Below are 13428 nucleotides of genomic sequence, written 5' to 3'. Positions count from 1 at the left end.
GTTGTTGAGAAGATCCTCCAGGCATAATGTCATTATTTAAATTTGAAAGTCAGCAATCCTCTGTGCTACTATTTTGCCAATATTCACTAGCCAAGAGACTCGGCTTTCGCCCTTGGTGGAACTATTTAATAATGCTTAAGTAGGGAAGGATTGGGAAATCACAAAGTTAACCTCATTCTTGGTGGAGATTCAAGGGGACACACACACTTTAAATTATACCAAGCAATACCTAGAATGCTTATTGGAAAATTAAGTGTAGAACTTCAAAAAATGCAGGAAACTGTTATTTTCAAATACTAGTGACAAAGTACTTAGTAAGGTGGAACAAGATACATGTTCGCCCCCCCTCCCTTTATAACCATGTTTTAGTCTTTATAGTGCTTCAGAGCAGTCATGCTTATAACTAACACATTATTAGCCATTATTGATAACACATGTGCCAAGCACACTTCCATCTCCTTATCCATATTATATTTCAGACAATACAAGAAACATTCCTGATGACATAGGGTGATAAAAGTGACTTGAGGATAAAAATTAATTTAAATTTGCTAATAATTCTTAGGTAGTATATTTTATTAATAGGTTTGTGTCTAGTGTTTAGCTAGATTGGTCATTCAAAAATCTCTGTATTCTTTTGTGGTTTATAATTCCATCAGTGAAATAATGTAGTACAGAGTTTAGTTGCTCCAGATGAAAATAAGTAGTAGTTGAGACATAATTAGGTAAGAATAGCCTTCACTAATCCTACACATAACAGTTGTTTCTCCTATATGACCACTAATTTCTATCCATTCACTTTTCTTACATTAACATTCCCCAAAACATGTCTTGGGTATCATCAAGACCTCCAACCCAATGACTTCTCTTACGTTCTTACTATAGTGATTTCCTTGGCCTGCTTATTTCTATCAAAACCCAGCTCAAAGCAAATAGGGTACCACAATCCTGTAACCTCAGCACTCAGGAGGCTGAGGCAGAAGGGTTATAACTTTGAGGCCAAACTGAACTACAATATCAGACCTTGTCTAAAAGAAGCAAACACTACTACATCTATTCCTTGCCTTCTTGCATTATTGAAATAAAGATTATTACTCCAGGCATATTTCTTTCCAATCCTATCAACATAGTAATGGTTGTTGACTGTAGTTAGTAACAAGCCTAAGCTAGTGGCTGATCATTTATAATTAATAATAAGTCTCAGTGTGGTTATTTGGGAATTGGCTGATAGGTCAGAAAAGTCCACCTATAAGCACTGGATGGTTTTGTTAACATAACTATGTGGTATAATTTAAAAGCAGGTATTGTGATTCCCTCTGACATTCCTTTTTCCTAATTACTTTGGATAGCTTAAGTCTCTCACACTTCCCTCTAAATTTTAGGGTTATATCTTCAGAGGCAGGAATAATGTGATAGAAGGAGCTCTGGTTTGGACCTTTATAGGGATCAAGAGCTTGTGACCCAAGGGCAGGAGATGAAAGTAGGGGGCTGCATTTGAGAGCCTGCCACCAGAATCCATTGGATGGCCACAAGGATGGTTGGAATTGCCAGCCTTCTGACAGCCAGGAGCTGAATCCACACAAAAACTAACAATACAACAGGTGCTAAACCCACACAAGAAAAACAGGCTGCTTTTGCAATAGGACCAGGGCTGGAAAGAATGTAAAAAGCGGTGTGGGTGGGGTACAGAGGAGTGTCCCATCTCTTTTTGGCCCCCTATGTTTCTGTGATAACCTGGTGAGGAGCAGGACAGTGGTCCTGATTGAGGACATTTCGTGGTCTTGGTAGGCTTTTGCTTTTCCTTTCTGGACTCAGAGCTGTCTCCTAATATGTTCTTATCCTATGCCTTATTTACACATACATACACACACACACACACACACACACACACACACACAGAGAGAGAGAGAGAGAGAGAGAGAGAGAGAGAGAGAGAGAGAGAGAGAGAGAGAATCATGACCCACTTGAGACTATCTAAAGAGCTTCTCTGGCACTCTCTGATGGGAACCACCTCCAGATGTTCCTGCTGTCTTCAGAGGAAGATGCTTGGAGATTTCAATCTGCTTCTTGGCGAGATTGGTGCTCCCAGCTAGCACCTAGCTCTGGCCAGGTTGGTTCCAAGTGTTCCTAGGAGAAAGAAAACTGCTCCTAAGACAGACCTGCTGGACACCATCCACAAGCAGGGGAATTCACCTAAGTGCCCACAACTACCTGTCCCAAGAGACACTGCTCTTCCTTCCAGGCAGAGAATTTGCCTCCACATCAAAGGATGACTGTCCCTGCTTTTTTTTATGCGCCATTCCTGCCTTGGCCTTTGAGACTTGCCAGAGACAGGAGACACCTCCCACCACCACCACCCACCACTCTCACTACTTTTATTGGGGAGCTGCTCTCTACAGAGTTAGTTGATAGGGTCTGCCATGGGCTGCTGCTGAGAATCCTGAGAACATAGAACTGTAACACTTCCTGATGGTCTCTCACCTAGGAGGCCTAAAGTCTACTGAGGATGTAGGTCTGTAACACTCCCCATCTCTCAGTCAGTTGGTAGCTCATTTCTACTTTCCTGTTAACGTTTATACTTTCCCATCACAATTTCTCCCACATGGGAAACAAAAGTTCCCTTTGTTTTTCTTGTGCTGTCTGTGTACTCCGTTCTTAGTGCAAGACAGGAACCCAAGATAAGAAAAGTCAACAGCCTCAGTATGGCAAGTCCCGTCCACTCACTATAATGTAGGGTTTCCTATATGCACGCACATTTTTTTAACATTATCTTTTGTGCCGGCTGAGGTTTCTGTTTTAAGTTTGCAATTAAAATGCATTAAACTAGCCCAGCACAGTGACTCATGCCTGTAATCCCTGTGTAGGTGGAGACGGGAAGACCAGAAGCTCTCTGCTACCTAAAGAGTTTAAGCCAGGGGTTGGGGATTTAGCTCCGTGATAGAGTGCTTGCCTAGCAAGCGCAAGGCCCTGGGTTCGGTACTCAGCTCCAGATTTAAAAAAAAAAAAAAAAAAGAGTTTAAGCCAGCCTGGGCTACATGAGACTATGTCTCAATAAGAAAAAGAACAAGAAAAAAAAAAAAAAAAAGGTCAGGCATGGTGGTACACGCCTTTAATCCCAGCACTCAGGAGGCATAGGCAGGCAGATCTCTGTGAGTTCAAGGCCAGCCTGGTCCACATAGCACTTTCTAGGAGAGCCAGGGCTATATAGAAAAACCCTGTCAAATCAATAAGAAAATAAATGCATTAGGATTAGGCTGTGGAAGACAGAGTATTTGAGACCAACCTGTGTTACTTTACTACTGCTGTTATAAAACACTATGACCGTCAGGAGGCGGTGGCACACGCCTGTAATCCCAGCACTCGGAGGCAGAGGCAGGCAGATCTCTGTGAGTTCGAGGCCAGCCTGGTCTACAAAGCGAGTTCCAGGAAAGGCTCCAAAGCTACAGAGAAACTCTGTCTCAAAAAAAAAAACAAAAACAAAAAACAAAAACAAACAAACAAACAAACCACCATGACCAAGGAAACTTAGATAAGGAAGGGTATGTTTGGGCTTTACAGTTCCAGAGGGATAGGAGTCTGTCACCATCACAGTGGAGGGGAGGAGGGATGGTAACAGGCAGCCATGGTGGCAGGAAGAGGAAGCTGAGAGTTCATGCCTGAACCACAAGCAAGATGTCAAGAGAGTTAACTAGGAGTGGACAAGGTCTTTTGAAACTTCCTAGCCTAGCCCCAGTGACATACTTCCTCCAGCAAGGCCATACCTCCTAATCCTACCCAGAGACTGTGGTTTGGCTGAGAGACCTCTACCAACTAGAGACTAAGTATTCAAATGCCTGAGAATATGGAGGATACCCCACTCAAACCACCACACTGGACTATACAGCAAGAGCTGCAGCAAAAAGAAATGGGTCAAAATGAGAATTAATACTGAGAACAGTAGGCAACAGAAGATACTTCAACTGTATCTTTATACATTTATATAATTTATAAGTTTATTTTATATCAAATTTATATTATTTCATACATTTGTATAATGACACATTAAATTGTTACCAACTATTTTCAAAGGGTGAAAGGATATACAAATATTTAGATTTTTATTTTCTTAATCACATATTATTGAAATATGTTCATAGGAAAAACTGGTGTATTTGCCTTTCGAGGAATAGGAAAAATTCAGTGTATTTAAAAGGATGATGAAAAGGCAAAAGATAAATGCATGCAAATGTGAGAAATAGCCATAAAATATGGGCTAGACAAAATTGTAATATTCTTAATACAGTGCATTTTCACTTCTGAATTATAGATTTCAAACTGAACATATGACAAACTAACATCAAAAGTAATTACTTGAGATGGAAACAGCAGAAAAAGGAAAATTGGATTCCAATAAGCTGTCTCACTTATTTGAACCACGCGCTTCTCTAAATGTCTCCACCCATCGCCTCCTGTTCCTCCTGGTAACAGTGGAGGCCATTCTTATTACTAGATATGGAACTGAGTGAGTTTCCTAAGGTTACATAAATAGCAAGCCATGAAGACAGCATTCTGACTAAGTTTGACATCATACTGCATCATACATGACACTCTTCAAAAGTAAACAAAGATATCTAGTATCTGAGCAGCTTTATTATTTTCATGCATCTTTAACTTTTTAATGTGAAAATTTCCACATGTAAAAATAGAAAAAAAATATAAAATGACTCACATACCTACATCCTCACTTCGGTAATTATTTATACTTTGCTATTTTCTTTTCATGAATTCTTCCCTGAAATTCATAATATTTTTGTCCTGGAGTATTTGTTTTTAATCCAGAGACATACTTTATTAGTTACAAGTAAAAAAATATTCAATGTTTCTTTAATGCATCCAAATTTAAAGGAAACAAGACAATAATAACATCATGTCCCTAAAACGAACAGTTCCTTAATATAGTTAATATTCAAGTTCAAGTTTTCTTTCCTTTTTATGAAGTTTACTTTTTAATTGTTTTAGACTGGATCTCACTGTGTAACTCAGGCTCGCTTCTTGAAGGCTGGGATTACAGGTATGCAATTGACTTTCAACTTTCCTTGATTATTGAAAATGTATCATTTTAGAGTTGCTCAAATGAAAAAAAACATGGTGTATATGTCCCAAAATATAGTCCATATAAGTCTCTCAATTTATCACTTGTGATTTAGATGTAAAATGTCCCTCATGGGCTTCTGTACCTGAACACTTGCTTCCCAGAGGGTGGCACTGTTTTGGAAGATCATGGAACCTTTAGGAGTGAAGCCTTGTAGGAGGAAGTGGGTCACAGGGGGCTAACCCATGAAGGTTTAGAACATTGGTTCTCAACCTGTAGGTCACTATACCTTGGGTGGGGGGGTGTCAAACGACCCTTTTACAAGGTTTGACTAAGACCATCTGCATACTAGATGTTTACATGTAATTCATAACAGTAGCCAAACTAGAGTTATGAAGCAGCAACGAAAATAATTTTGCTATTGGGGGGTCCCCACAACACGAGGAACTGTGTTAAAGGGTCGCAGCGTTAGGAAGGTTGAGAACCACTGCTTCAGAGTCTGGCCCTGGCTCTACTTCCAGTTTGTTCTTTGTATGTTTGTATCCTGTCTCCACACAACAATGTGACTAGCCGCCCTAAGCTATTGCCACCCCTGCCCCCACTATGACAGACCACATCACTTTGCAAACCATGAGCCAGATAAGTCGATTTTGTCAAATACTTCATCCCATGAGAGAGGGAACAGCACTTTTCCTTTGTTCAGTCTCTGCCTTTTGTTTTTAGATCTGGCATTATGGATTAACTTCATAACAAACCTCATAGTTTTTGGAGAAGTAGGGTTGTGTCCCTGTGGAATTTCTCACAGTCTGGATTGTTCTAACAGCATCTCCTTGGGACCATTAACAAGGTCTTCCACATATATTCCTATCAGCTGTTGGGAGGTTTATGAGTCTCCATTCAGTTCAGGTTCCGATTTTATAAATTTGTGGGAGGGGCAAGCATAGGCTAGAGTTGCTACAACCGCTTCCTTTTAAACAAACTATAACTTGTATGTTAAACACACTGAATCTGCCTGGCAGTAAATTGTTTTTCTTCTCTCCATCAACCCTCCAGCAGACAGCTATCCCTTTTAAAACTCCTGGATGGTGTTTCAGACCCAACCCTCTACTGTGGTATCACTCTCAAATGTAAGAAGACTCTCGCTTTCAGCTGTGGAACATTTCTGTTCCGTCCAAATTAAACTTAAATTTTTCAGCCACCTCACTTGATCTGTCCTCCCTCCCTGTTCCGTTACAGTCAAAAGGCAGAGGGGTCGACACAGAAGAAAGGGACCTGCCTGTCTTTATTCCAGTTATTGGGCAAGTCCTATGATGTCTTCTTGACCTATAGGAAACACTGTGTCTGTTCTGCCCAGAGGTGGCGTAACCTGCCCTTACGTCAACCCCTTATCCCTCCCCTGCAGCAGGAGGAGTTCTGACCTGTTCTTCAGGTTTCTCTAGAGCCTTTAATGTCCAGGGAATCCTTTTCTGCTTCTTCCCCAAACTCTCTCACCTGCTGTAGTAATCCAAACATAGCCCAGAAGGTATCCCTCTTTGAAACATGGGTTAATTCTTACAGGTTGTTGTCATGACCAGAGATGGAGTCTAAATTCTTGGAAAATTCTAATTTATATCCACATAAGTCTAGTAGGACTTGGGGACCTCCGGGTGTAGCTGAGATAGAATGATTGTAGGTAGAAAGATTGCCTAGCGTGGGCAAGGTCTACATTCAATCCCCAGCATCATAGAAACAACAAAAGACAAACCAAACAAAAATGATCCTGACTTCACCTCTCAGTTTGGAAAATTATACAGAATTTCCTGGTTTGTTTTCAAGCGAAGAGCTTAGAGAAACCCCAACTGACATAAAACTCCGTAGGAGTCTTTGCCAGGCAACAGTGGGGTGTTATCTAAAAGATTCCCATCCTCTATGCTTCCCCAAGAAGGCCTACCTGGCCTAGCAAATTCTACCACCAGTAGAAGCAAGAAATAGAAAACATTTCCCAAAACAGGACAAAGAAGCAGGCCACTGTGATACAGCAGCTAACTCTTCACAAATGCGGATGGAATGAGATCGCTGTGTTCTTTAATATTCCAGATGTGTGTGGAAGACTGCAAAGAAGTATAATTGATATATTAAGGTCTGCGTGTGTTCTTTAACGAATGCTTTTAACGAAAATGACTGAGTCAAGAGCTGCTTGCTGGGGTCTTGAGGAGAACCAGAGTAAAGAAATGGCAAGAGAGTCTAGGGACTCACTGAAGAGTTGACAGGAAACGTTTGTATTTGATTCTCAGCCAGAGAGGAGGGAAGAAACTATAAATTGAGAGCTGCAGGTGATGAAACAGCCTGCTTGGATAAATGACCAGCGACCTGGATGAAGAGGAGTTGAGTTTATTGGGCCCAAAGAAAGAATGTAAAGATGTGTGGAGGACTGGAGAGTTGACTCGGTGTTTGAGAACCCTTGCTGACCGTGAGAACTCTACAGCTACAGCTCCCTGCCCACCAGGAGTTGGTCCGGTGCCTGGCGCCAGACAGTCGGGCCCCATTATGTGAGTGAGTAAGGGTCAGGGAGGTGGAAGAGAGGGAGACAGAGGAGCAGTTCATAGTCTCAGGAGAGAGACAGATCTGAAGAGGTAAGGGTGCTTAGGAATGGGCCAACACAAATGGCCTGCTTGCCATCTGAGTCTAATGTGGCCAGAGCCAAGAGCCAGTCTTGGCCCGAGGCCATGAAGCAACCGAGGGGGCCTAAGATGAAGTCTATGGCCCCTGTCACTACTGAGAACCAAGCAGAGACCTGTAGACTAAGCCACCACCTGGGGCCATGTTGCTGTCCAAGGGACAGGCTGCCCCAGGGGCCATGCCTAGGTGGGTGGCCAGCACTGCCACCTGGGTCATGGTGACACCTGAGCCCAGGCTGCTTTCTAGGACCATGTCTGGGTCCATGGTTCTACCACAGCGGGGTTTTGTAATGATGTCTGTGGCCTATGTTACCACCAAAGGCCTCATGGATGCCAGGGATCCAGGTCACAAACAACAAGCTGTGTTGGTGCCTGAGGGCCATGCCTCCACCTGATCTGAATGGCCTGCACTGTCATCTGGGGCCATGGTGTGGTCCATTCCAGGGCTGCAGCAGAGGGCCATGTCTGGGTCAGTGGCACTGTAGTCGCTAGGGTCTAAGTTGACATCCATGGTTCTTGTTGCCACCGAGGGCGGTGCAAATGCCTGGAGTCTGGTCAGCCACCTGAGACCATGTTGATGTCCTAGAGCCATACTGCTGCCGGGGCCATACTGATCTGGGGCCATGGAGACATGAGTGTGCTTGCATGTACACACATAATAAATGTGCAAATGTGTTGGTTGCGCCTTCCAGACATGTGTGATCACAAATCACCTGGATCACACTGAACTTACTCTGCACCTCTGTTACATAGGCCTGAGTTTAAGGGTTATACATTCAAACTGTGTGCACCTATTACAGTTTCCAGTTCACACCACATAGTCTCGGAAGAAATGAAGGAAGGGAAAAACAGAAAAAAATTTAAAAAGGAAAATAAGAGAGAAATAGAGAGAGGAAAGGCAGACTGATTTTAGTGCTAATTTCAACAACTGAACAAGTATAAATTGGCTAATAGCCTTTTCATGGTGTGGTTAAAGCAATGATTTTTCAGCCTAATTGTGCAAATTAAGTAAAAATGAGCATTTAATTAAAAAAATGTTATGGTAATAGCTGGAAAGATAGCAGCTTAATAAGCATTTGAAAAGGAATGCTGAGCATTTAGTGTTGGTTTTGTCTTTAACACTGGCATTATGAATTAATGTTATAACATTGCAGAACAGCACATCCTTGATTCTTTCCTATAAAAATCATATTTTTCAAGTGTGCTGCATAGTCTCATGTCAACTTGACATACAGATTTATCTGAAAGGAGGGACCCTCAATGGAGGAGATGCCTCCATAGGATCCAGCTCTAAGGCATTTTCTTTTTTGTTTTGTTGTTTTTTGAGACAGGGTTTCTCTGTGTAGTTTTGGTGCCTGTCCTGGATCTCACTCTGTTGACCAGGCTGGCCTCGAACTCGCAAAGATCCGCCTGGCTCTGCCTCCCAAATGCTTTGGATAAAAGGCATGCGCCACCACCACCCAGCGTGTGGCATTTTCTTAATTAGTAATTGATCGAAGAGGACCCAGCCCATTTTGGGTGATGCCATCCCTGGGCTGGTGGTCCTGGGTTCTATAAGAAAGCAGGTTGAGCAAGCCAGGGGGAGCAAGCCAGTAAGCAGCTCCCCTCCATGGCCTCTGCATCAGCTCCTGCCTCCAGGTTCCTACCCTGCTTGAGTTCCTGTCCTGACTTCCTTCAGTGATAAACAGTAATATGGAAGTGTAAGCCAAACAAACCCTTTCCTCCCCAACTTGCTTTTTGGTCATGGTGTTTCATCACAGCAATAGAAACCCTGACTAAGACACCAAGTTATTTGGATTTCATTACAAATTTGTTTAACCACAAATACATTCACATATCGACCACAGACATCCCATCGGGAAATATAATACAGAATACATGTTTAAAAAAAAACTTCACAAGACAGAATTTCCCAAGACAGAATATCATCCTTCATAATTCTTCATGTGCATATTTTAGCATCATTCCTTGTCTTCAGGTGAGATGGGTAAAACTCCTGAGCAGAGGTCACAGCTATGGTCCTGTTGTCACCAAGAAACTAGGTCCTTCAGACTTCCATCCATCTTTGCATGGGACCATTCACCAACCTGCTGTGCTCCTGTCCCTGGTGTTTGTTATTTTTCTTGTCACCATTACAAAATATCGCAATAAAGAAGCAACTTCAGAAAGGTGTTTCTTTTTGGCTCATAGTCAAATAGGACGTCGGGTCAGCAGGACCCTGATGCAGCACTCATACATCATGTTCATCCAGGAAGCAGAGCGAGATGGAAGCTAGGTCTTAGCTCACCCTTTCCTCTTTATCAAGTCTGCTATCCCAGCCTGTAGAATGGTATGACTCACATTTAGAGTGGGTCTTCTTACCCCAATTAACCCAAAGCAAAAACTCCATCAGGGACATGCCCAGAGGTTTATCTCCTAAATGATTCTAGATTTTGTCAAATTAATAATGTTGACCATCACACCATGTGATATTATCATCCCACCCACCCTCTTGGAGACATCTACATAGACATGAAGAGAGATATTATAAAATAGCCTCCAGGCCAAAGCCACCTTTCCCTCCAGGTTCTTCACACATTATATACCCTTCATTACTATGCTTACAACATAATGAATATAATTTCTTGTCCACAGAACACAGACTCCATATAAATAGATTTCAGATTCACTCAGTGTGGTGGTTTGAAAGAAAATGGCCCCCAAAGGGAGTGGCACTATTAGGAGGTGTGGCCTTGTTGGAGGAAGTATGTCACTGTGGGGGCGGGCTTTGAGGTATCTTTTCTCAAACTTCACTCAGTGTGACAGTCAACTGACTTCTTGTTGCCTGCAAGATGCAGTACTCTCAGCTGCTCCAGCACCATGTCTGCTTGCACGCCACCATGCTCCCTATCATGATGATAATGGGCTGAACCTCTGAAACTGTAAGCAAGCCAGTAAGCAGCCCCCCTCCATGGCCTCTGCATCAACTCCTGTCTCCAGGATCCTAACCTGTTTGAGTTCCTGTCCTGACTTCCTTCAGTGACGAACAACAATGATGAAGTGTAAGCCAAATGAACCCTTTCCTCCCCAACTTGCCTTTTGGTAATCATGTTTAGTAGCAGCAATAGAAACCCTAACCAAGACAATTAGGAATCATCATTGAGAGTCATTCTTGTGTATTGACACCATTCAAGATCTGTATTTTACATTATAAAAGAATTGAAAAAATAGGTATGATTCAAATTTGGGAGAGGTTCTGTCTTCTGAGACAGGAAATTGTTCCATAACTTGACAAACGGGGTTGCAAATGTTATGAAGGAAGACCAGATTCACAGGGGGGAATCAAGATAAGGGGCTTCTCTGAGAAGCCAGAGAAGGTTTAATTGAGCCCATGATGAGAAGTCATTTAGGTTGTTGTGGTTTGAAGGAAAAGAGGGATGTGCCTGTCAGACAGGACAGAGTAAGTGGAGTGGATTGGACAAGAGGGGCAGAACAGAAGGGTCTGAGATCCAGATGCTGTGGGACCTTAAAGACTATATTAAAGAGCTGTGGTGGTTTGAATGAGGACGGCCTCCATAGGCTCATGTATTTGAATGCTTGGTTAATAGAGAGTGGAACTATTTGAAAATGTTAGAAAGATTAAGAGGTGTGGCCTTGTTGGAGGAGGTGTATCACTGTGGGTGGGCTTTGAGGCTTTAAAAGCTCACACCAGGCTCAGTGTCTCATTCTCTCTGCTTATGGATCAGGAGGTAGATCTCAGTTACTTCTCCAGCACCTCAGCTACATGCTGCTGTGCCTTCTGCCATGATGATAATGGACAATGCCTCTAAAACTGTAAGTGAGCCCCCAGTTAAATGCTTTCTTGTATAAGAGTCACCTTGGTCATGGTGTCTCTTCACAGCAGTAGAAGAACAGTGGTGAAAACTAGGGTGTATATTTGTCCTAAGTACCAACCACTAAACGCAGTGAATTGTATACCATGCCTTATGTTTCCAGGCTTGTACTGAAGTTTCAAAGATAAAAAGATGATATAGTTCACTGAAGCCACTTCTGACCTTTGCATCCCCAGGCAGCTGAATTCTTTGGACATGACTATTCTTATTGATCATGAACTAGGCGTTTGGTGATTTGTAATCACCATTTTCCCATTCTAACACCTTCCATTTTACTTTAGGTAATACATTATGATTGTGAGTTTTATGTATCATCTTGACTGATCTAAGGGATGTCCAGATAGCTCTAAAACATTGCTTCTAGATATTTTTTTCTGGATGACTTTGCAAGAGGTTAATTAGCAGTGGAATCCATAGACTGTTACAGAGGACCTGCCTTCACCAATGTGGTGAAGCCAGTCTAGTGAAGGGAACAGAAAACAAAAAAACAAACAAGAAAAGGGAATTGACTTTCTTTTGCTGAGCTGGGACATTCTACTTCTCTTGTCCTTGAATGGCACTATTTCCTGGTTTTCTGCTTATAGACAGTCTATGGTACTGAGACAGACAAGCATAGGGTATAGTTAGCAACCTGGGACTCCACTTGGTATGGGCTGTGTACACAGTCCTTAGCAACTGAGGACCCTTACCTGTACATACTATTTATGCACACCCTACTCTGAACACCTAGGACCCTTAGCAACCTAGGATGGCTACCTGCATTAAGTTGCATACACACCCCACTCTGAGCAATGGAATAAGTTTCTCCTCCTCTTAGCAACCGTCACATGTAGACAGGTCTGGTCAATCATGCTCTAGGTATGTCCAAGTACAAGAGTAGGGAGGCTGACCCAGACTGAACTGGTTAAAGGTGGTGCATGCACAAGAAGGCAAACCGTGTCCTCAATGTGAAATTTAAGGAAAGCTTCTACTTACCATCTTTTGCTGATGCATATGATTAAAATCAGATGCATTATGGGAAGAGACATGCAAAGTATAAAAGAGATTATATAACTTAGTCTGTCAACCAAAATAAAAAACCACCCAAATAAAGTCCCCCCTAATAACAAGACACTTCCTCTTCATGAAGCTCATAAAAGGATGCCCAAACAATAATTGGTGCCCTTGAATAGCCTTACTCTTGAGGACTGCTGTTCACTCTTGACAACATTTCTTCCTGATCTACTATTGACTAGATCTGAAATAAGATTTCCCTACTACTTTGCATTCTGTGTGAGTTTCTTTCCATTGTTTTAAAGAAGACAACCGAGAGCCTATAAGCACTCAGCCCAGAGCACTGGTCACAGTAGGGCTTCTTGGCTTCCATGTTCATTGAGACAACACCCAGAATAAATCTCCTCTTCTATGTTAACACAGCTTATTGGTTCTGTTACTCTAGAGGACATATGTTGTGTACATTCGTGGTTGTTAGTCTCTCCCTTGGCCAGGAGGCAGACATGAGAATCAACTGACTCCCTTTGTGGCGTACTTACTGACGGGGGACATATTTCAGTAAGCCTGTTTCAGCTGCGAAAATTTACACAGCAAATAGGCACATGGAGCTCTGGTGTCCTGTTTGCTAATTCCTGCCATGGTTTCAAATAAGAGTCTCCAGCCTACGACTGTCTTCCTTCATCCCTGTGAAAGGCCCTCCAGGAGATTCTTATTTTTTCCTTTGAAAGCCAGGTGCATGTGTCTCTGCTGCTTCAGCAGGAAGATCATCACAACTCAATGAAAATCTACTTTAACTCTATGTGGCACTCACCTTTAGCTACCGGGTTTTTCAAAA

Source organism: Onychomys torridus, chromosome 20 (assembly GCF_903995425.1).
Source record: "Onychomys torridus chromosome 20, mOncTor1.1, whole genome shotgun sequence".
Lineage (NCBI taxonomy): Eukaryota > Metazoa > Chordata > Mammalia > Rodentia > Cricetidae > Onychomys > Onychomys torridus.
The sequence above is the reverse complement of the archived record's forward strand: the minus strand, read 5'-3'. Positions refer to the sequence as shown.